Below are 21,408 nucleotides of genomic sequence, written 5' to 3'. Positions count from 1 at the left end.
CTGTGATATTGAACTTGTACGGTAAACGAGGTTCTTGTAAACAGAGGCGTCCCAGACTTTGGGGTGGCTGTGTCTTTTTGATTTTAATTTCCCTAAGCTATAGGACCATAACTGGAAGTGCCCTAGGCTCTGTTGCTTTGTTTGTTAGATGTTTCAGGAAACACCATACACTTCTCCCGAGTGTCTGTTGGCAATTTACATCCCGCCCATCAGCATAACAAGGCTCCCAGTTCTCCATGGCCTGTCCTGACTTTCTGGATTTTACACTTTTTTCAGATGGCCCTTTTGACCGGGGGGAAGTGAGACTTCATTGTAGTGCAGATTTCCTTTGCAAGCTTGCTTGGTTGGCCAAAAAGGGCGTATGCGTTTTTTCCTGAATATATTCAGGAAAAAACGCATACGCCCTTTTTGGCCAAGTGCATCATTGTGGACGCTCTGCCTCTTTTCCTATGCTTTCAATGCAATTCCAGTCTACCTCCTGAAATCGGTTTCCTGCAATTCTGCCCCGCTTTCAAGTCCTCTTGGCAGCCTTACTTCAATATATTTTTGGACGATAGCTGTCATTTATAACTCTGCAGGTTTGTGAATTACAGTGCCCCTGAGCTCCTTTCTTCAACTCGCTTTCTTTTGAGCTGGCCGCAACACCGCAGGATGGCTTCAGGCCCTAATCTGGTTCCGGCATGGCACGCTGAGCCTTTGGTTAATTCCTCTTCCTGGTGGGAAATGAGAGTTAAATTTGCCCGTCCAGACACCTCCAGCTAGTCTCTCATTGGTTCTCCCTATTCCTGTTCATCTTCCGCAGAAATTGCAAACTGGGCCAAACAGGAGGTTAAAGGGACTGACTCTCCAAGTCGGGAGAGTGTTAGTAAAGCGTCTGGAATGTTGCATCCGAGTACCAGGGTACGAAAACTGAGACATATTTGAACACGTCTCCCGATCACATGGTTGATCATACTCTGGGTTCCACATGCATGTTTTAGCTGAAGGAAGAATACCTTAAACCTGGGTGGTTGAAACCCGTGGAATGGGTACCATGCAATATGACTTCAAAGGGTCTTCATTTGCTCACCGAACCTCTCCAATCCTATCACTGCTGCGTTTATGGCCCTGTACGTACGCTTGATTCTCTTTCGGAGACATAGCAGTCCATAGGTTTTAAGATACTTACTAGTCAGGTACATTCTTAGGCGTTTAATATGGGGTGTTGAGTCCATTTTGTTGAGCAAGGAGTAGCTCTTGTCTATTCCATATTTGGCTTAAAGCACTTTATCTGTGCTGATTTCAATCTCTGGTTTTATGCAGCACCCCAACTCAACTTTCCCCTTAAGCAAGCATAAGTTGGTTTTCTAAATTTGAGACCCTGTTCTGTTTTGGAATTCAGTTTCGGTGTAGCCAGGTTTACATTCCATGTATTAGTGATATCTTATGATGTTTCTTTTTCTGTGTTACTTATTTCAGTTAGAATCATCATACCTGAATCCACTCATTGTGCTGCTAAGGGCCTGATGACATAGATTTCATTGCTGAGTGATATTGCTTTGTAAGTAAATACCACAACTTCTTTATCCATTTTTCACTTTCTGCGATGTTGAACTTGTACTGTAAACGAGGTTCTTGTAAACAGAGGCGTCCCAAACTTTGGGGTGGCTGTGTCTTTTTGATTTTAATTTCCCTAAGCTATAGGACCATAAGTGGAAGTGCCCGAGGCTCTGTTGCTTTGTTTTTTAGATGTTTCAGGAAACACCATACACTTCTCCCGAGTGTCTGTTGGCAATTTACATCCCGCCCATCAGCATAACAAGGCTCCCAGTTCTCAATGGCCTGTCCTGCCTTTCTGGATTTTACACTTTTTTCAGATGGCCCTTTTGACCGGGGGGAAGTGAGACTTCATTGTAGTGCAGATTTCCTTTGCAAGCTTGCTTGGTTGGCCAAAAAGTGCGTATGCGTTTTTTCCTGAATATATTCAGGAAAAAACGCATACGCCCTTTTTGGCCAAGTGCATCATTGTGGACGTTCTGCCTCTTTTCCTATGCTTTCAATGCAATTCCAGTCTACCTCCTGAAATCGGTTTCCTGCAATTCTGCCCCGCTTTCAAGTCCTCTTGGCAGCCTTACGTCAGTATATTTTTGGACGATAGCTGTCATGTATAACTCTGCAGGTTTGTGAATTACAGTGCCCCTGAGCTCCTTTCTTCAACTCGCTTTCTTGTGACCTGGCCGCAACACCGTAGGATGGCTTCAGGCCCTAATCTGGTTCCGGCACGGCACGCTGAGCCTTTGGTTAATTCCTCTTCCTGGTGGGAAATGAGAGTTAAATTTGCCCGTCCAGACACCTCCAGCTAGTCTCTCATTGGTTCTCCCTATTCCTGTTCATCTTCCGCAGAAATTGCAAACTGGGCCAAACAGGAGGTTAAAGGCGCTGACTCTCCAAGTGGGGAGAGTGTTAGTAAAGCGTCTGGAATGTTGCACCCGAGTACCAGGGTACAAAAACAGAGACATATTTGAACACGTCTCCCGTTCACAAGTTTGATCATACTCTGGGTTCCACACGCATGTTTTTGCTGAGGGAAGAATACCTTAAACCTTGGTAGTTGAAACCCGTGGAATGGGTACCATGCAATATGACTTCAAAGGGTCTTCATTTGCTCACCGAACCTCTCCAATCCTATCACTGCTGCTTTTATGGCCCTGTACGCACGCTTGATTCTCTTTCGGAGACATAGCAATCCATAGGTTTTAAGATACTTACTAGTCAGGTACATTCTTAGGCGTTTAATATGGGGTGTTGAGTCCATTTTGTTGAGCAAGGAGTAGCTCTTGTCTATTCCATATTTGGCTTAAGGAACTTTATCTGTGCTCATTTCAATCTCTGGTTTTATGCAGCACCCCAACTCACCTTTCCCCTTAAGCAAGCATAAGTTGGTTTTCTAAATTTGAGACCCTGTTCTGTTTTGGAATTCAGTTCCTGTGTAGCCAAGTTTACATTCCGTGTATTACTGATATCTTATGATGTTTCTTTTTCTGTGTGACTTATTTCAGTTAGAATCATCGTACCTGAATCCACTCATTATGCTGCTACGGGCCTGATGACATAGATTTCATTGCTGAGTGATACTGCATTGTACGTAAGTACCACAAGTTCTTTATCCATTTTTCACTTTCTGTGATATTGAACTTGTACGGTAAACGAGGTTCTTGTAAACAGAGGCGTCCCAAACTTTGGGGTGGCTGTGTCTTTTTGATTTTAATTTCCCTAAGCTATAGGACCATAAGTGGAAGTGCCCTAGGCTCTGTTGCATTGTTTTTTAGATGTTTCAGGAAACACCATACACTTCTCCCGAGTGTGTGTTGGCAATTTACATCCCGCCCATCAGCATAACAAGGCTCCCAGTTCTCCATGGCCTGTCCTGCCTTTCTGGATTTTACACTTTATTCAGGAAAAAACGCATACGCCCTTTTTGGCCAAGTGCATCATTGTGGACGTTCTGCCTCTTTTCCTATGCTTTCAATGCAATTCCAGTCTACCTCCTGAAATCGGTTTCGTGCAATTCTGCCCCGCTTTCAAGTCCTCCTGGCAGCCTTACTTCAGTATATTTTTGGACGATAGCTGTCATTTATAACTCTGCAGGTTTGTGAATTACAGTGCCCCTGAGCTCCTTTCTTCAACTCTCTTTCTTGTGACCTGGCCGCAACACCACAGGATGTCTTCAGGCCCTAATCTGGTTCCGGCACGGCACGCTGAGTCGTTGATTATTTCCTCTTCCTGGTGGGAAATGAGAGTTAAATTTGCCCGTCCAGACACCTCCAGCTAGTCTCTCATTGGTTCTCCCTATTCCTGTTCATCTTCCGCAGAAATTGCAAACTGGGCCAAACAGGAGGTTAAAGGCGCTGACTCTCCAAGTGGGGAGAGTGTTAGTAAAGTGTCTGGAATGTTGCACCCGAGTACCAGGGTACGAAAACTGAGACATATTTGAACACGTCTCCCGTTCACAAGTTTGATCATACTCTGGGTTCCACACGCATGTTTTTGCTGAAGGAAGAATACCTTAAACCTTGGTAGTTGAAACCCGTGGAATGGGTACCATGCAATATGACTTCAAAGGGTCTTCATTTGCTCACCGAACCTCTCCAATCCTATCACTGCCCGTTTAACCCCTGTACACATGCTTGATTCTCTTTCAGAGACATAGCAATCCATAGGTTTTAAGATACTTACTAGTCAGTTACATTCTTAGGCGTTTAATATGGGGTGTTGAGTCCATTTTGTTGAGCAAGGAGTAGCTCTTGTCTATTCCATATTTGGCTTAAGGAACTTTATCTGTGCTCATTTCAATCTCTGGTTTTATGCAGCACCCAACTCACCTTTCCCCTTAAGCAAGCATAAGTTGGTTTTCTAAATTTGAGACCCTGTTCTGTTTTGGAATTCAGTTCCTGTGTAGCCAAGTTTACATTCCGTGTATTACTGATATCTTATGATGTTTCTTTTTCTGTGTGACTTATTTCAGTTAGAATCATCGTACCTGAATCCACTCATTATGCTGCTATGGGCCTGATGACATAGATTTCATTGCTGAGTGATACTGCATTGTACATAAGTACCACAAGTTCTTTATCCATTTTTCACTTTCTGTGAAATTGAACTTGTACGGTAAACGAGGTTCTTGTAAACAGAGGCGTCCCAAACTTTGGGGTGGCTGTGTCTTTTTGATTTTAATTTCCCTAAGCTATAGGACCATAAGTGGAAGTGCCCTAGGCTCTGTTGCTTTGTTTTTTAGATGTTTCAGGAAACACCATACACTTCTCCCGAGTGTCTGTTGGCAATTTACATCCCGCCCATCAGCATAACAAGGCTCCCAGTTCTCCATGGCCTGTCCTGCCTTTCTGGATTTTACACTTTATTCAGGAAAAAACGCATACGCCCTTTTTGGCCAAGTGCATCATTGTGGACGTTCTGCCTCTTTTCCTATGCTTTCAATGCAATTCCAGTCTACCTCCTGAAATCGGTTTCCTGCAATTCTGCCCCGCTTTCAAGTCCTCTTGGCAGCCTTACGTCAGTATATTTTTGGACGATAGCTGTCATGTATAACTCTGCAGGTTTGTGAATTACAGTGCCCCTGAGCTCCTTTCTTCAACTCGCTTTCTTGTGACCTGGCCGCAACACCGTAGGATGGCTTCAGGCCCTAATCTGGTTCCGGCACGGCACGCTGAGCCTTTGGTTAATTCCTCTTCCTGGTGGGAAATGAGAGTTAAATTTGCCCGTCCAGACACCTCCAGCTAGTCTCTCATTGGTTCTCCCTATTCCTGTTCATCTTCCGCAGAAATTGCAAACTGGGCCAAACAGGAGGTTAAAGGCGCTGACTCTCCAAGTGGGGAGAGTGTTAGTAAAGCGTCTGGAATGTTGCACCCGAGTACCAGGGTACAAAAACAGAGACATATTTGAACACGTCTCCCGTTCACAAGTTTGATCATACTCTGGGTTCCACACGCATGTTTTTGCTGAGGGAAGAATACCTTAAACCTTGGTAGTTGAAACCCGTGGAATGGGTACCATGCAATATGACTTCAAAGGGTCTTCATTTGCTCACCGAACCTCTCCAATCCTATCACTGCTGCTTTTATGGCCCTGTACGCACGCTTGATTCTCTTTCGGAGACATAGCAATCCATAGGTTTTAAGATACTTACTAGTCAGGTACATTCTTAGGCGTTTAATATGGGGTGTTGAGTCCATTTTGTTGAGCAAGGAGTAGCTCTTGTCTATTCCATATTTGGCTTAAGGAACTTTATCTGTGCTCATTTCAATCTCTGGTTTTATGCAGCACCCCAACTCACCTTTCCCCTTAAGCAAGCATAAGTTGGTTTTCTAAATTTGAGACCCTGTTCTGTTTTGGAATTCAGTTCCTGTGTAGCCAAGTTTACATTCCGTGTATTACTGATATCTTATGATGTTTCTTTTTCTGTGTGACTTATTTCAGTTAGAATCATCGTACCTGAATCCACTCATTATGCTGCTACGGGCCTGATGACATAGATTTCATTGCTGAGTGATACTGCATTGTACGTAAGTACCACAAGTTCTTTATCCATTTTTCACTTTCTGTGATATTGAACTTGTACGGTAAACGAGGTTCTTGTAAACAGAGGCGTCCCAAACTTTGGGGTGGCTGTGTCTTTTTGATTTTAATTTCCCTAAGCTATAGGACCATAAGTGGAAGTGCCCTAGGCTCTGTTGCATTGTTTTTTAGATGTTTCAGGAAACACCATACACTTCTCCCGAGTGTGTGTTGGCAATTTACATCCCGCCCATCAGCATAACAAGGCTCCCAGTTCTCCATGGCCTGTCCTGCCTTTCTGGATTTTACACTTTATTCAGGAAAAAACGCATACGCCCTTTTTGGCCAAGTGCATCATTGTGGACGTTCTGCCTCTTTTCCTATGCTTTCAATGCAATTCCAGTCTACCTCCTGAAATCGGTTTCGTGCAATTCTGCCCCGCTTTCAAGTCCTCCTGGCAGCCTTACTTCAGTATATTTTTGGACGATAGCTGTCATTTATAACTCTGCAGGTTTGTGAATTACAGTGCCCCTGAGCTCCTTTCTTCAACTCTCTTTCTTGTGACCTGGCCGCAACACCACAGGATGTCTTCAGGCCCTAATCTGGTTCCGGCACGGCACGCTGAGTCGTTGATTATTTCCTCTTCCTGGTGGGAAATGAGAGTTAAATTTGCCCGTCCAGACACCTCCAGCTAGTCTCTCATTGGTTCTCCCTATTCCTGTTCATCTTCCGCAGAAATTGCAAACTGGGCCAAACAGGAGGTTAAAGGCGCTGACTCTCCAAGTGGGGAGAGTGTTAGTAAAGTGTCTGGAATGTTGCACCCGAGTACCAGGGTACGAAAACTGAGACATATTTGAACACGTCTCCCGTTCACAAGTTTGATCATACTCTGGGTTCCACACGCATGTTTTTGCTGAAGGAAGAATACCTTAAACCTTGGTAGTTGAAACCCGTGGAATGGGTACCATGCAATATGACTTCAAAGGGTCTTCATTTGCTCACCGAACCTCTCCAATCCTATCACTGCCCGTTTAACCCCTGTACACATGCTTGATTCTCTTTCAGAGACATAGCAATCCATAGGTTTTAAGATACTTACTAGTCAGTTACATTCTTAGGCGTTTAATATGGGGTGTTGAGTCCATTTTGTTGAGCAAGGAGTAGCTCTTGTCTATTCCATATTTGGCTTAAGGAACTTTATCTGTGCTCATTTCAATCTCTGGTTTTATGCAGCACCCAACTCACCTTTCCCCTTAAGCAAGCATAAGTTGGTTTTCTAAATTTGAGACCCTGTTCTGTTTTGGAATTCAGTTCCTGTGTAGCCAAGTTTACATTCCGTGTATTACTGATATCTTATGATGTTTCTTTTTCTGTGTGACTTATTTCAGTTAGAATCATCGTACCTGAATCCACTCATTATGCTGCTATGGGCCTGATGACATAGATTTCATTGCTGAGTGATACTGCATTGTACATAAGTACCAAAAGTTCTTTATCCATTTTTCACTTTCTGTGAAATTGAACTTGTACGGTAAACGAGGTTCTTGTAAACAGAGGCGTCCCAAACTTTGGGGTGGCTGTGTCTTTTTGATTTTAATTTCCCTAAGCTATAGGACCATAAGTGGAAGTGCCCTAGGCTCTGTTGCTTTGTTTTTTAGATGTTTCAGGAAACACCATACACTTCTCCCGAGTGTCTGTTGGCAATTTACATCCCGCCCATCAGCATAACAAGGCTCCCAGTTCTCCATGGCCTGTCCTGCCTTTCTGGATTTTACACTTTATTCAGGAAAAAACGCATACGCCCTTTTTGGCCAAGTGCATCATTGTGGACGTTCTGCCTCTTTTCCTATGCTTTCAATGCAATTCCAGTCTACCTCCTGAAATCGGTTTCATGCAATTCTGCCCCGCTTTCAAGTCCTCTTGGCAGCCTTACTTCAGTATATTTTTGGACGATAGCTGTCATATATAACTCTGCAGGTTTGTGAATTACAGTGCCCCTGAGCTCCTTCTTCAACTCGCTTTCTTGTGACCTGGCCGCAACACCGCAGGATGGCTTCAGGCCCTAATCTGGTTCCGGCACGGCACGCTGAGTCGTTGATTATTTCCTCTTCCTGGTGGGAAATGAGAGTTAAATTTGCCCGTCCAGACACCTCCAGCTAGTCTCTCATTGGTTCTCGCTAGTCCTGTTCATATTCCACAGAAATTGCAAACTGGGCCAAACAGGAGGTTAAAGGGACTGACTCTCCAAGTCGGGAGAGTGTTAGTAAAGCGTCTGGAATGTTGCACCCGAGTACCAGGGTATGAAAACAGAGACATATTTGAACACGTCTTCCGATCACATGGTTGATCATACTCTAGGTTCCACATGCATGTTTTAGCTGAAGGAAGAATACCTTAAACCTGCGTAGTTGAAACCCGTGGAATGGGTACCATGCAATATGACTTCAAAAGGTCTTCCTTTGCTCACCGAACCTCTCCAATTCTATCACTGCTGCGTTTATGCCCCTTTACACATGCTTGATTCTCTTTTGGAGACATAGCAATCCATAGGTTTTAAGATACTTACTAGTCAGGTACATTCTTAGGCGTTTAATATGCGGTGTTGAGTCCATTTCGTTGAGCAAGGAGTAGCTCTTATCTATTCCATATTTGGCTTAAGGAACTTTATAAGTGCTCATTTCAATCTCTGGTTTTATGCAGCACCTCAACTCAACTTTACCCTTAAGCAAGCATAAGTTGGTTTTCTAAATTTGAGACCCTGTTCTGTTTTGGAATTCAGTTTCTGTGTAGCCAGGTTTACATTCCATGTATTAGTGATATCTTATGATGTTTCTTTTTCTGTGTGACTTATTTCAGTTAGAATCATCATACCTGAATCCACTCATTGTGCTGCTAAGGGCCTGATGACATAGATTTCATTGCTGAGTGATATTGCTTTGTAAGTAAATACCACAACTTCTTTATCCATTTTTCACTTTCTGCGATGTTGAACTTGTACTGTAAACGAGGTTCTTGTAAACAGAGGCGTCCCAAACATTGCGGTGGCTGTGTCTTTTTAATTTTAATTTCCCTAAGCTATAGGACCATAAGTGGAAGTGCACTAGGCTCTGTTGCTTTGTTTTTTAGATGTTTCAGGAAACACCATACACTTCTCCCGAGTGTCTGTTGGCAATTTACATCCCGCCCATCAGCATAACAAGACTCCCAGTTCTCCATGGCCTGTCCTGCCCTTCTGGATTTTACACTGTTTTCAGATGGGCCTTTTGACCGGGGGGAAGTGAGACTTCATTGTAGTGCAGATTTCCTTTGCAAGCTTGCTTAGTTGGCCAAAAAGGGCGTATGCGTTTTTTCCTGAATATATTCAGGAAAAAACGCATACGCCCTTTTTGGCCAAGTGCATCATTGTGGACGTTCTGCCTCTTTTCCTATGCTTTCAATGCAATTCCAGTCCACCTCCTGAAATCGGTTTCCTGCAATTCTGCCCCGCATTCAAGTCCTCTAGGCAGCCTTACTTCAGTATATTTTTGGACGATAGCTGTCATTTATAACTCTGCAGGTTTGTGAATTACAGTGCCCCTGAGCTCCTTTCTTCAACTCGCTTTCTTGTGACCTGGCCGCAACACCGCAGGATGGCTTCAGGCCCTAATCTGGTTCCGGCACGGCACGCTGAGCCGTTGATTATTTCCTCTTCCTGGTGGGAAATGATAGTTAAATTTGGCCGTCCAGACACCTCCAGCTAGTCTCTCATTGGTTCTCCCTATTCCTGTTCATCTTCCACAGAAATTGCAAACTGGGCCAAACAGGAGGTTAAAGGCGCTGACTCTCCAAGTGGGGAGAGTGTTAGTAAAGCGTCTGGAATGTTGCACCCGAGTACCAGGGGAGGAAAACTGAGACATATTTGAACACGTCTCGCGTTCACACGGTTGATCATACTCTGGGTTCCACATGCATGTTTTAGCTGAAGGAAGAATACCTTAAACCTGGGTAGTTGAAATCCGTGGAATGGTACCATGCAATATGACTTCAAAGGGTCTTCATTTGCTCACCGAACCTCTCCATTCCTATCACTGCTGCGTTTATGCCCCTGTACACACGCTTGATTCTCTTTTGGAGACATAGCAATCCATAGGTTTTAAGATACTTACTAGTCAGGTACATTCTTAGGCGTTTAATATGGGGTGTTGAGTCCATTTCGTTTAGCAAGGAGTAGCTCTTGTCTATTCCATATTTGGCTTAAGGCACTTTATCTGTGCTCATTTCAATCTCTGGTTTTATGCAGCACCCGAACTCACCTTTCCCCTTAAGCAAGCATAAGTGGGTTTTCTAAATTTGAGACCCTGTTCTGTTTTGGAATTCAGCTCCTGTGTAGCCAGGTTTACATTCCGTGTATTAGTGATATCTTATGATGTTTCTTTTTCTGTGTGACTTATTTCAGTTAGAATCATCGTACCTGAATCCACTCATTATGCTGCTACGGGCCTGATGACATAGATTTCATTGCTGAGTGATACTACATTGTACGTAAGTACCACAAGTTCTTTATCCATTTTTCACTTTCTGTGATATTGAACGTGTACGGTAAACGAGGTTCTTGTAAACAGAGGCGTCCCAAACTTTGGGGTGGCTGTGTCTTTTTGATTTTAATTTCCCTAAGGTATAGGACCATAAGTGGAAGTGCCCTAGGCTCTGTTGCTTTGTTTTTTAGATGTTTCAGGAAACACCATACACTTCTCCCGAGTGTCTGTTGGCAATTTACATCCCGCCCATCAGCATAACAAGGCTCCCAGTTCTCCATGGCCTGTCCTGCCTTTCTGGATTTTACACTTTTTTCAGATGGCCCTTTTGACCGGGGGGAAGTGAGACTTCATTGTAGTGCAGATTTCCTTTGCAAGCTTGCTTGGTTGGCCAAAAAGTGCGTATGCGTTTTTTCCTGAATATATTCAGGAAAAAACGCATACGCACTTTTTGGCCAAGTGCATCATTGTGGACGTTCTGCCTCTTTTCCTATGCTTTCAATGCAATTCCAGTCTACCTCCTGAAATCGGTTTCCTGCAATTCTGCCCCGCTTTCAAGTCCTCTTGGCAGCCTTACTTCAGTCTATTTTTGGACGATAGCTGTCATTTATAACTCTGCAGGTTTGTGAATTACAGTGCCCCTGAGCTCCTTTCTTCAACTCGCTTTCTTGTGAGCTGGCCGCAACACCGCAGGATGGCTTCAGGCCCTAATCTGGTTCCGGCACGGCACGCTGAGCCTTTGGTTAATTCCTCTTCCTGGTGGGAAATGAGAGTTAAATTTGCCCGTCCAGACACCTCCAGCTAGTCCCTCATTGGTTCTCACTATTCCTGTTCATCTTCCGCAGAAATTGCAAACTGGGCCAAACAGGAGGTTAAAGGGACTGACTCTCCAAGTCGGGAGAGTGTTAGTAAAGCGTCTGGAATGTTGCACCCGAGTACCAGGGTATGAAAACAGAGACATATTTGAACACGTCTCCCAATCACATGGTTGATCATACTCTAGGTTCCACATGCATGTTTTAGCTGAAGGAAGAATACCTTAAACCTGGAGAGTTGAGACCCGTGTAATGGGTACCATGCAATATGACTTCAAAGGGTCTTCATTTGCTCACCGAACCTCTCCAATCCTATCACTGCTGCGTTTATGCCCCTGTACACACACTTGATTCTCTTTTGGAGACATAGCAATCCATAGGTTTTAAGATACTTACTAGTCAGGTACATTCTTAGGCGTTTAATATGCGGTGTTGAGTCCATTTCATTGAGCAAGGAGTAGCTCTTGTCTATTCCATATTTGGCTTAAGGCACTTTATCTGTGCTCATTTCAATCTCTGGTTTTATGCAGCACCCCAACTCACCTTTCCCCTTAAGCAAGCATAAGTGGGTTTTCTAAATTTGAGACCCTGTTCTGTTTTGGAATTCAGTTCCTGTGTAGCCAAGTTTACATTCCGTGTATTACTGATATCTTATGATGTTTCTTTTTCTGTGTGACTTATTTCAGTTAGAATCATCGTACCTGAATCCACTCATTATGCTGCTACGGGCCTGATGACATAGATTTCATTGCTGAGTGATACTTCATTGTACGTAAGTACCACAAGTTCTTTATCCATTTTTCACTTTCTGTGATATTGAACGTGTACGGTAAACGAGGTTCTTGTAAACAGAGGCGTCCCAAACTTTGGGGTGGCTGTGTCTTTTTGATTTTAATTTCTCTAAGGTATAGGACCATAAGTGGAAGTGCCCTAGGCTCTGTTGCTTTGTTTTTTAGATGTTTCAGGAAACACCATACACTTCTCCCGAGTGTCTGTTGGCAATTTACATCCCGCCCATCAGCATAACAAGGCTCCCAGTTCTCCATGGCCTGTCCTGCCTTTCTGGATTTTACACTTTTTTCAGATGGCCCTTTTGACCGGGGGGAAGTGAGACTTCATTGTAGTGCAGATTTCCTTTGCAAGCTTGCTTGGTTGGCCAAAAAGGGCGTATGCGTTTTTTCCTGAATATATTCAGGAAAAAACGCATACGCCCTTTTTGGCCAAGTGCATCATTGTGGACGTTCTGCCTCTTTTCCTATGCTTTCAATGCAATTCCAGTCTACCTCCTGAAATCGGTTTCCTGCAATTATGCCCCGCTTTCAAGTCCTCTTGGCAGCCTTACTTCAGTATATTTTTGGACGATAGCTGTCATTTATAACTCTGCAGGTTTGTGAATTACAGTGCCCCTGAGCTCCTTTCTTCAACTCGCTTTCTTGTGAGCTGGCCGCAACACCGCAGGATGGCTTCAGGCCCTAATCTGGTTCCGGCACGGCACGCTGAGCCTTTGGTTAATTCCTCTTCCTGGTGGGAAATGAGAGTTAAATTTGCCCGTCCAGACACCTCCAGCTAGTCCCTCATTGGTTCTCGCTATTCCTGTTCATCTTCCGCAGAAATTGCAAACTGGGCCAAACAGGAGGTTAAAGGGACTGACTCTCCAAGTCGGGAGAGTGTTAGTAAAGCGTCTGGAATCTTGCACCCGAGTACCAGGGTATGAAAACAGAGACATATTTGAACACGTCTCCCGATCACATGGTTGATCATACTCTAGGTTCCACATGCATGTTTTAGCTGAAGGAAGAATACCTTAAACCTGGAGAGTTGAGACCCGTGTAATGGGTACCATGCAATATGACTTCAAAGGGTCTTCATTTGCTCACCGAACCTCTCCAATCCTATCACTGCTGCGTTTATGCCCCTGTACACACGCTTGATTCTCTTTTGGAGACATAGCAATCCATAGGTTTTAAGATACTTACTAGTCAGGTACATTCTTAGGCATTTAATATGGGGTGTTGAGTCCATTTCGTTGAGCAAGGAGTAGCTCTTGTCTATTCCATATTTGGCTTAAGGAACTTTATCTGTGCTCATTTCAATCTCTGGTTTTATGCAGCACCCCAACTCACCTTTCCCCTTATGCAAGCATAAGTTTGTTTTCTAAATTTGAGACACTATTCTGTTTTGGAATTCAGCTCCTGTGTAGCCAGGTTTACATTTCGTGTATTAGTGATATCTTATGATGTCTCTTTTTCTGTATGACTTATTTCAGTTAGAATCATCGTACCTGAATCCACTCATTATGCTGCTACGGGCCTGATGACATAGATTTCATTGCTGAGTGATACTGCATTGTACATAAGTTCCACAAGTTCTTTATCCATTTTTCACTTTCTGTGATATTGAACTTGTACGGTAAACGAGGTTCTTGTAAACAGAGGCGTCCCAAACTTTGGGGTGGCTGTGTCTTTTTGATTTTAATTTCCCTAAGGTATAGGACCATAAGTGGAAGTGCCCTAGGCTCTGTTGCTTTGTTTTTTAGATGTTTCAGGAAACACCATACACTTCTCCCGAGTGTCTGTTGGCAATTTACATCCCGCCCATCAGCATAACAAGGCTCCCAGTTCTCCATGGCGTGTCCTGCCTTTCTGGATTTTACACTTTTTTCAGATGGCCCGTTTGACCGGGGGGAAGTGAGACTTCATTGTAGTGCAGATTTCCTTTGCAAGCTTGCTTGGTTGGCCAAAAAGGGCGTATGCGGTTTTTCCTGAATATATTCAGGAAAAACCGCATACGCCCATTTTGGCCAAGTGCATCATTGTGGACGTTCTGCCTCTTTTCCTATGCTTTCAATGCAATTCCAGTCTACCTCCTGAAATCGGTTTCCTGCAATTCTGCCCCGCTTTCAAGTCCTCTTGGCAGCCTTACTTCAGTATATTTTTGGACGATAGCTGTCATTTATAACTCTGCAGGTTTGTGAATTACAGTGCCCCTGAGCTCCTTTCTTCAACTCGCTTTCTTTTGAGCTGGCCGCAACACCGCAGAATGGCTTCAGGCCCTACTCTGGTTCCGGCACGGCACGCAGAGCCTTTGGTTATTTCCTCTTCCTGGTGGGAAACGAGACTTAAATTTTCCCGTCCAGACACCTCCAGCTAGTCTCTCATTGGTTCTCCCTATTCCTGTTCATCTTCCGCAGAAATTGCAAACTGGGCCAAACAGGAGGTTAAAGGCGCTGACTCTCCAAGTGGGGAGAGTGTTAGTAAAGCGTCTGGAATGTTGCACCCGAGTACCAGGGGAGGAAAACTGAGACATATTTGAACACGTCTCCCGTTCACACGGTTGATAATACTCTGGGTTCCACATGCATGTTTTAGCTGAAGGAAGAATACCTTAAACCTGGGTAGTTGAGACCCGTGGAATGGGTACCATGCAATATGACTTCAAAGGGTCTTCATTTGCTCACCGAACCTCTCCAATCCTATCACTGCTGCGTTTATGCCCCTGTATACATGTTTGATTCTCTCTTGGAGACATAGTAATCCATAGGTTTTAAGATACTTACTAGTCAGGTACATTCTTAGGCGTTTAATATGGGGTGTTGAGTCCATTTCGTTGAGCAAGGAGTAGCTCTTGTCTATTCCATATTTGGCTTAAGGAACTTTATCTGTGCTCATTTCAATCTCTGGTTTTATGCAGCACCCCAACTCACCTTTCCCCTTAAGCAAGCATAAGTTGGTTTTGTAAATTTGAGACCCTGTTCTGTTCTGGAATTCAGTTCCTGTGTAGCCAAGTTTACATTTCGTGTATTAGTGATATCTTATGATGTTTCTTTTTCTGTGTGACTTATTTCAGTTAGAATCATCGTACCTGAATCCACTCATTATGCTGCTACGGGCCTGATGACATAGATTTCATTGCTGAGTGATACTGCATTGTACGTAAGTACCACAAGTTCTTTATCCATTTTTCACTTTCTGTGATATTGAACTTGTACGGTAAACGAGGTTCTTGTAAACAGAGGCGTCCCAGACTTTGGGGTGGCTGTGTCTTTTTGATTTTAATTTCCCTAAGCTATAGGACCATAACTGGAAGTGCCCTAGGCTCTGTTGCTTTGTTTTTTAGATGTTTCAGGAAACACCATACACTTCTCCCGAGTGTCTGTTGGCAATTTACATCCCGCCCATCAGCATAACAAGGCTCCCAGTTCTCCATGGCGTGTCCTGCCTTTCATGATTTTACACTTTTTTCAGATGGCCCTTTTGACCGGGGGAAAGTGAGACTTCATTGTAGCGCAGATTTCCTTTGCAGGTTTGCTTGTTTGGCCAAAAAGGGCGTATGCGTTTTTTCCTGAATATATTCAGGAAAAAACGCATACGCCCTTTTTGGCCAAGTGCATCATTGTGGACGTTCTGCCTCTTTTCCTGTGCTTTCAATGCAATTCCAGTCTACCTCCTGAAATCGGTTTCCTGCAATTCTGCCCCGCTTTCAAGTCCTCTTGGCAGCCTTACTTCAGTATATTTTTGGACGATAGCTGTCATTTATAACTCTGCAGGTTTGTGAATTACAGTGCCCCTGAGCTCCTTTCTTCAACTCGCTTTCTTTTGAGCTGGCCGCAACACCGCAGCATGGCTTCAGGCCCTAATCTGGTTCCGGCACAGCACGCTGAGCCTTTGGTTATTTCCTCTTCCTGGTGGGAAATGAGAGTTAAATTTGCCCGTCCAGACACCTACAGCTAGTCTCTCATTGGTTCTCCCTATTCCTGTTCATCTTCCGCAGAAATTGCAAACTGGGCCAAAAGGAGGTTAAAGGCGCTGACTCTCCAAGTGGGGAGAGTGTTAGTAAAGCGTCTGGAATGTTGCACCCGAGTACCAGGTTACGAAAACTGAGACATATTTGAACACGTCTCCCAATCACAGGGTTGATCATACTCTAGGTTCCACATGCATGTTTTAGCTGAAGGAAGAATACCTAAAACCTGGGTAGTTGAAACCCGTGGAATGGGTACCATGCAATATGACTTCAAAGGGTCTTCATTTGCTCACCGAACCTCTCCAATCCTATCACTGCTGCCTTTATGCCCCTGTACACATGCTTGATTCTCTTTTGGAGACATAGCAATCCATAGGTTTTAAGATACTTACTAGTCAGGTACATTCTTAGGCGTTTAATATGCGGTGTTGAGTCCATTTCATTGAGCAAGGAGTAGCTCTTGTCTATTCCATATTTGGCTTAAGGAACTTTATCTGTGCTCATTTCAATCTCTGGTTTTATGCAGCACCCCAACTCACCTTTCCCCTTAAGCAAGCATAAGTTGCTTTTCTAAATTTGAGACACTGTTCTGTTTTGGAATGCAGTTCCTGTGTAGCCAAGTTTACATTCCATGTATTAGTGATATCTTATGATGTTTCTTTTTCTGTGTGACTTATTTCAGTTAGAATCATCATACCTGAATCTACCCATTGTGCTACTAAGGGCCTGATGACATAGATTTCATTGCTGAGTGATATTGCTTTGTAAGTAAATACCACAACTTCTTTATCCATTTTTCACTTTCTGCGATGTTGAACTTGTACTGTAAACGAGGTTCTTGTAAACAGAGGCGTCCCAAACTTTGGGGTGGCTGTGTCTTTTTGATTTTAATTTCCCTAAGCTATAGGACCATAAGTGGAAGTGCACTAGGCTCTGTTGCTTTGTTTTTTAGATGTTTCAGGAAACACCATACACTTCTCCCGAGTGTCTGTTGGCAATTTACATCCCGCCCATCAGCATAACAAGGCTCCCAGTTCTCCATGGCCTCTCCTGCCTTTCTGGATTTTACACTTTTTTCAGATGGCCCTTTTGACCGGGGGGAAGTGAGACTTCATTGTAGTGCAGATTTCCTTTGCAAGCTTGCTTGGTTGGCCAAAAAGGGCGTATGCGTTTTTTCCTGAATATATTTAGGAAAAAACGCATACACCCTTTTTGGCCAAGTGCATCATTGTGGACGTTCTGCCTCTTTTCCTATGCTTTCAATGCAATTCCAGTCTACCTCCTGAAATCGGTTTCCTGCAATTCTGCCCCGCTTTCAAGTCCTCTTGGCAGCCTTACTTCAGTATATTTTTGGACGATAGCTGTCATTTATAACTCTGCAGGTTTGTGAATTACAGTGCCCCTGAGTTCCTTTCTTCAACTCCCTTTCTTGTGACCTGGCCGCAACACCGCAGGATGGCTTCAGGCCCTAATCTGGTTCAGGCACAGCACGCTGAGCCTTTGGTTAATTCCTCTTCCTGTTGGGAAATGAGAGTTAAATTTGCCCGTCCAGACACCTGCAGCTAGCCTCTCATTGGTTCTCGATATTCCTGTTCATCTTCCGCAGAAATTGCAAACTGGGCCAAACAGGAGGTTAAAGGGACTCGCTCTCCAAGTCGGGAGAGTGTGAGTAAAGCGTCTGGAATGTTGCACCCGAGTAGCAGGGTACGAAAACTGAGACATATTTGAACACGTCTCCCAATCACATGGTTGATCATACTCTGGGTTCCACATGCATGTTTTAGCTGAAGGAAGAATACCTTAAACCTGGAGAGTTGAAACCCGTGGAATGGGTACCATGCAATATGACTTCAAAGGGTCTTCATTTGCTCACCGAACCTCTCCAATCCTATCACTGCTGCGTTTATGCCCCTGTACACATGCTTGATTCTCTTTCGGAGACATAGCAATCCATAGGTTTTAAGATACTTACTAGTCAGGTACATTCTTAGGCGTTTAATATGCGGTGTTGAGTCCATTTCGTTGAGCAAGGAGTAGCTCTTGTCTATTCCATATTTGGCTTAAGGAACTTTATCTGTGCTCATTTCGATCTCTGGTTTTATGCAGCACCCCAACTCACCTTTCCCCTTAAGCAAGCATAAGTTGGTTTTCTAAATTTGAGACCCTGTTCTGTTTTGGAATTCAGTTCCTGTGTAGCCAAGTTTACATTCTGTGTATTACTGATATCTTATGATGTTTCTTTTTCTGTGTGACTTATTTGAGTTAGAATCATCATACCTGAATCCACTCATTGTGCTGCTAAGGACCTGATGACATAGATTTCATTGCTGATTGATATTGCTTTGTAAGTAAATACCACAACTTCTTTATCCATTTTTCACTTTCTGCGATGTTGAACTTGTACGGTAAACGAGGTTCTTGTAAATAGAGGCGTCCCAAACTTTTGGGTGGCTGTGTCTTTTTGATTTTAATTTCCCTAAGCTATAGGACCATAAGTGGAAGTGCCCTAGGCTCTGTTGCTTTGTTTTTTAGATGTTTCAGGAAACACCATACACTTCTCCCGAGTGTCTGTTGGCAATTTACATCCCGCCCATCAGCATAACAAGGCTCCCAGTTCTCCATGGCCTGTCCTGCCTTTCTGGATTTTACACTTTTTTCAGATGGCCCTTTTGACCGGGGGGAAGTGAGACTTCATTGTATTGCAGATTTCCTTTGCAAGCTTGCTTGGTTGGCCAAAAAGGGCGTATGCGTTTTTTCCTGAATATATTCAGGAAAAAACGCATACGCCCTTTTTGGCCAAGTGCATCATTGTGGACGTTCTGCCTCTTTTCCTATGCTTTCAATGCAATTCCAGTCTACCTCCTGAAATCGGTTTCCTGCAATTCTGCCCCGCTTTCAAGTCCTCTTGGCAGCCTTACTTCAGTATATTTTTGGACGATAGCTGTCATTTATAACTCTGCAGGTTTGTGAATTACAGTGCCCCTGAGCTCCTTTCTTCAACTCGCTTTCTTTTGAGCTGGCCGCAACACCGCAGAATGGCTTCAGGCCCTACTCTGGTTCCGGCACGGCACGCAGAGCCTTTGGTTATTTCCTCTTCCTGGTGGGAAACGAGACTTAAATTTTCCCGTCCAGACACCTCCAGCTAGTCTCTCATTGGTTCTCCCTATTCCTGTTCATCTTCCGCAGAAATTGCAAACTGGGCCAAACAGGAGGTTAAAGGCGCTGACTCTCCAAGTGGGGAGAGTGTTAGTAAAGCGTCTGGAATGTTGCACCCGAGTACCAGGGGAGGAAAACTGAGACATATTTGAACACGTCTCCCGTTCACACGGTTGATAATACTCTGGGTTCCACATGCATGTTTTAGCTGAAGGAAGAATACCTTAAACCTGGGTAGTTGAGACCCGTGGAATGGGTACCATGCAATATGACTTCAAAGGGTCTTCATTTGCTCACCGAACCTCTCCAATCCTATCACTGCTGCGTTTATGCCCCTGTATACATGTTTGATTCTCTCTTGGAGACATAGTAATCCATAGGTTTTAAGATACTTACTAGTCAGGTACATTCTTAGGCGTTTAATATGGGGTGTTGAGTCAATTTCGTTGAGCAAGGAGTAGCTCTTGTCTATTCCATATTTGGCTTAAGGAACTTTATCTGTGCTCATTTCAATCTCTGGTTTTATGCAGCACCCCAACTCACCTTTCCCCTTAAGCAAGCATAAGTTGGTTTTGTAAATTTGAGACCCTGTTCTGTTCTGGAATTCAGTTCCTGTGTAGCCAAGTTTACATTTCGTGTATTAGTGATATCTTATGATGTTTTTTTTTCTGTGTGACTTATTTCAGTTAGAATCATCGTACCTGAATCCACTCATTATGCTGCTACGGGCCTGATGACATAGATTTCATTGCTGAGTGATACTGCATTGTACGTAAGTACCACAAGTTCTTTATCCATTTTTCACTTTCTGTGATATTGAACTTGTACGGTAAACGAGGTTCTTGTAAACAGAGGCGTCCCAGACTTTGGGGTGGCTGTGTCTTTTTGATTTTAATTTCCCTAAGCTATAGGACCATAACTGGAAGTGCCCTAGGCTCTGTTGCTTTGTTTTTTAGATGTTTCAGGAAACACCATACACTTCTCCCGAGTGTCTGTTCGCAATTTACATCCCGCCCATCAGCATAACAAGGCTCCCAGTTCTCCATGGCGTGTCCTGCCTTTCATGATTTTACACTTTTTTCAGATGGCCCTTTTGACCGGGGGAAAGTGAGACTTCATTGTAGCGCAGATTTCCTTTGCAGGTTTGCTTGTTTGGCCAAAAAGTGCGTATGCGTTTTTTCCTGAATATATTCAGGAAAAAACGCATACGCCCTTTTTGGCCAAGTGCATCATTGTGGACGTTCTGCCTCTTTTCCTGTCCTTTCAATGCAATTCCAGTCTACCTCCTGAAATCGGTTTCCTGCAATTCTGCCCCGCTTTCAAGTCCTCTTGGCAGCCTTACTTCAGTATATTTTTGGACGATAGCTGTCATTTATAACTCTGCAGGTTTGTGAATTACAGTGCCCCTGAGCTCCTTTCTTCAACTCGCTTTCTTTTGAGCTGGCCGCAACACCGCAGGATGGCTTCAGGCCCTAATCTGGTTCCGGCACGGCACGCTGAGCCTTTGGTTATTTCCTCTTCCTGGTGGGAAATGAGAGTTAAATTTGCCCGTCCAGACACCTACAGCTAGTCTCTCATTGGTTCTCCCTATTCCTGTTCATCTTCCGCAGAAATTGCAAACTGGGCCAAAAGGAGGTTAAAGGCGCTGACTCTCCAAGTGGGGAGAGTGTTAGTAAAGCGTCTGGAATGTTGCACCCGAGTACCAGGTTACGAAAACTGAGACATATTTGAACACGTCTCCCAATCACAGGGTTGATCATACTCTAGGTTCCACATGCATGTTTTAGCTGAAGGAAGAATACCTAAAACCTGGGTAGTTGAAACCCGTGGAATGGGTACCATGCAATATGACTTCAAAGGGTCTTCATTTGCTCACCGAACCTCTCCAATCCTATCACTGCTGCCTTTATGCCCCTGTACACATGCTTGATTCTCTTTTGGAGACATAGCAATCCATAGGTTTTAAGATACTTACTAGTCAGGTACATTCTTAGGCGTTTAATATGCGGTGTTGAGTCCATTTCGTTGAGCAAGGAGTAGCTCTTGTCTATTCCATATTTGGCTTAAGGAACTTTATCTGTGCTCATTTCAATCTCTGGTTTTATGCAGCACCCCAACTCACCTTTCCC

General features: G+C 43.9%; 1 long non-coding RNA gene across 7 annotated transcripts in view; it reads left to right on the top strand.

The window, feature by feature from the left end:
* LOC307189342 overlaps positions 1 to 21,408 on the top strand; it is a 417,306-nt gene that overhangs the window by 209,770 nt on the left and 186,128 nt on the right. The gene's annotated exons all lie outside the window — the stretch shown is intronic.

This window comes from Stenella coeruleoalba (genome assembly GCF_951394435.1).
Source record: "Stenella coeruleoalba genome assembly, chromosome: 7".
NCBI classification, from domain to species: domain Eukaryota; kingdom Metazoa; phylum Chordata; class Mammalia; order Artiodactyla; family Delphinidae; genus Stenella; species Stenella coeruleoalba.
The sequence above is the reverse complement of the archived record's forward strand: the minus strand, read 5'-3'. Positions and strand labels throughout refer to the sequence as shown.